This window comes from Malus domestica, chromosome 02 (assembly GCF_042453785.1).
Source record: "Malus domestica chromosome 02, GDT2T_hap1".
NCBI lineage: Eukaryota > Viridiplantae > Streptophyta > Magnoliopsida > Rosales > Rosaceae > Malus > Malus domestica.
The window spans coordinates 12,482,073-12,485,787 of NC_091662.1; the positions used below are offsets into that span (position 1 = coordinate 12,482,073).

The 3,715-nt window shown below is 34.8% G+C and overlaps 1 long non-coding RNA gene across 1 annotated transcript; it reads right to left on the reverse strand.

Moving 5' to 3' along the window:
- Positions 1-1,518: 1,518 nt before the first annotated feature.
- LOC108170738 (uncharacterized) lies at positions 1,519-3,131 on the reverse strand. The gene is made up of 2 exons (XR_011577222.1): positions 2,977-3,131; positions 1,519-1,764 (listed from the first exon to the last, which is right to left on the reverse strand). It is a non-coding gene; the product is annotated as an uncharacterized lncRNA (long non-coding RNA).
- Between the last annotated feature and the right edge of the window lie 584 nt (positions 3,132-3,715).

Sequence of the window (3,715 nt, forward strand, 5' to 3'; positions counted from 1 at the left end):
CAAGACCCCTCTGGTTTTGTGCATCAACACAAGTCTCAAACAACTCAGAGACAACACTCTTTTCCTCAGGGGGACTCCCTTTGAGCTTGTAATCCATACATACAGTTACAGAGAAATACAATCAACATCAGTATGTTCTTGGGCGTTTGCATGATTCACGGTCGGATTTATGTTGTTCCAAGACCTTCCAGTTTTGTGCATCAACAATACTTAATGAAAGTATGAATAAACTCTTAAGTGTTAGTGAATCTATCGTTTTGATGAGATACGCATTCTACGAAACTAATTTCAACGATCCAACCATCAAACTTGTTTATATATGCTTCAAGATCGCATACGCCAAAAATTGCAAAAAAAGAAACATTCAGAGATCAAGTAATGAGACAAAACTTTTCAACGGTTATCAACGAAAAATCATGATTAAATGGTTATTTTAACTCCAATTTTAATGATTTTTTTACAGCTACACTCCTTGACCTTATACGAATACAATGAATGAACTCGATCTTCAATTTAAAATATTTACACTAGTGGATACCACAAAATATTATGTTATACTTAATGAAAGTATGAATAAACTTTTAAGTGTTAGTGAATCTATTGTTTTGATGAGATACGCATTCTACGAAACTAGTTTCAAAGATCCAACCGTCAAACATGTTTGTATAATACTTTGAGATTGCGTAGGCCAAAAACTGCAAAAAAACAAACATTTAAAGATCAAGTAATGAGACAAAACTTTTCGACAGTTATCAACGAAAAATCACGATTTAGCGGTTATTTTAACTCCGATTTTGATTATTTTTTACAGTTACACTCTTTGACCCTATATGAAATGAATGAACTCGATCTTCAATTTAAAATATTTACACTAGTGGATACCAAAAAATCTTATGTTATACTTAATGAAAGTATGAATAAACTCTTAAGTGTTAGTGAATATATCGTTTTGATGGAATACGCATTCTACAAAACTAATTTCAACGATCCAACCGTCAAACTTGTTTGTATATACTTTAAGATCATATATGCTATAAATCGTAAAAAATAAACATTTAGAGATCAAGTAATCGGACAAAACTTTTCGACGGTTATCAATGAAAAATCACTATTTAACGGTTATTTTAACTCTGATTTTGATGATTTTTTTACAGGTACACTACTTGACTTTATAGGAATACAATGAATGAACTCGATCTTCAATTTAAAATATTACATTAGTGGATACCACAAAATCTTATGTTATACTTAATGAAAATATGAATAAACTCTTAAGGCCTCGTTTGGCAGCTCGGACTGTACTGACTATTTCCGTCGGATAGGATAAATAGCCACCGGATAGTACTGACTAAATTAATCGGGCGTTTGGTGCAGTATCGGACTAATGACTGTATTATTTATACTGTGTTTGGTACTGAACCGGATAGGATAAGGGAAAAAATAAATTTGACAAATCTTTGTTTGTTTATCGAACTTTTCTCATATTTATACTTATTGAAAACCACACAAATTTTCAAATAACAAAGAAAAATAGTAAATTCCATACATCAAATTCAAAATATTTTCCAATTGTGATGGAAGGTTCACAAAAAACAACTACAGTCTTTACGTTATATAGATTAACCCAACCACATATCCAAGTTCATATAATATACAAATGTAAGTTAGTTTCAGTAAGAAACAGTTTGTCCAGATAGCCAAAATATATGCATGCTGCTGCTTTGCTTTCAATAAGAAGCAATTTGTCCACCAAACAATTGTTTCCTGCAATCATAAAGGCCAGATGCATTAATGTCGCAAACACTAAGCCCAAACAACCAATAAGAGAAATTGAACCAACAAAACCAAGACAACCCCACTAAAAATCTGATAAATGCAATGAATAAAATAACTAAAAAAGCTTAAAAGAAACAAGATTTGAAAGCCTAACCAGAAGGAAGAAGGCCTTCTATTTTAAGACAGAAATATTGCTCACCAAACAATTGCATTGTATCTGTACAAAACTAATAGCCAACAAATCTGTACAAAACTAATAGCCAACACTCCCAACTTCAAACAGTCTGAAAATTGCTTCTCAAGCGTTCCAAAGTAGCTCATTGGGGCAATTGCCTAAAACTGATCCCTTTCAAAGTTGAAGGAATTTATAAGCTCCACGAAGATAAGCATTGAAGGGCAACTGACAACTAAGGCTCCCAGAAGCACTTCCAATGCTTCTCCAAACCCTTGTACCAATGGTGTATATCTCAGCTTCATATATAGCTGCATTTATCATTCCTGATGGATTCACTCAATGGAACAAACTTTTGCAACACCTTATACTCATTAATCCCAACACTAAATCCAAGTCCAACGGATGTAAAATTAGGCCTAGCCCTATCGCTCCGTGGCACGGTGATGAACTCATCCAAAATTGGATTGCAGACATACAAAAGGTCCCCTCTTGGGGTCCGGACAAGCAAACTAAACCATTGCAAAAGTTTATCAAATTAAATTCAGAAATGGGCATGCTAAATTTGGGAGTAAACCTTAGTTTTTGTGTAGCGAAAGCGAGAACCGAAGGATTCCTCAATCTGGGTAAAATCGAGCCTCCTTGTTATGCTTTTGGGACGGAAAGTCTTGATCAGTATGCCAATGGGGGATCGTGAAGTGCAAAGAAGGGAAAATTGAGGATCCAAAATTAGAGTAAACCAGGATTGTATCTGTACAAAACTAATAGCCAACAAATCTAGAAACCCTAATTTGCCCCCAATAAACCCTAATTCGAACCCCAACAAACCCTCATTCGACCCCAACAACAAACCCTAAATTCAAAAATTCTAATTAAAACACAAAATTACATAATCAATTGCATAATTACAGAGAAAACAATAACTAAATTCAAACAATTGAAACAAAATTGCAAGAAAAATAGAAGGAGGGGGAATAACAGAGGGAGGGGCGGAACCTGGGAAGAAGAAGAAGAATGAGAAGACAAACCTGGGAGGGTGCGTCTGGAGATGACTGGTGCGGCTGGAGAGGAAGGAGAGAGCGAGAGATTTTCTTGTACCGTCTGGAGAGGAAGAGAGAGAGAGAGTGCGTTTTCAGGGGGGATAAGAGAGAGCGGGTGCATGAAACCGACTAAATTGTACCGTGTTTTTAGGGAGGATAAGGAAACGGGTGCTTACCGTATAAAGTAAGTGGGCCTGGATTATTTAATCCGGTGGCTATCTAATACGAATGGACACTAAACACCGTACTCCGTATTATTAATCCTATCCGGTGTACCAAACATGGCCTAAGTGTTAGTGAATCTATTGTTTTAATGGGATACGCATTCAACGAAACTAGTTTCAACGATCCAACTGTCAAACATGTTTGTATATACTTCGAGATTGCATATACGCCAAAAATTGCAAAAAACAAACATTCATAGATTAAGTAACGAGACAAAAAATTTCAACGGTTATCAACGAAAAATCACGATTTAACGGTTATTTTAACTCCGATTTTGATGATTTTTTACAGTTACACTCCTTGACCCTATATGAATACAATGAATAAATTTGATCTTCAATTTAAAATATTTACACTAGTGAATACCACAAAATCTTATGTTATACTTAATGAAAGTATAAATAAACTCTAAGTGTTAGTGAATCTATCGTTTGGATGAGATACGCATTCTACGAAACTAATTTCAATGATCCAACCGTCAAACTTGCTTGTATATGCTTCA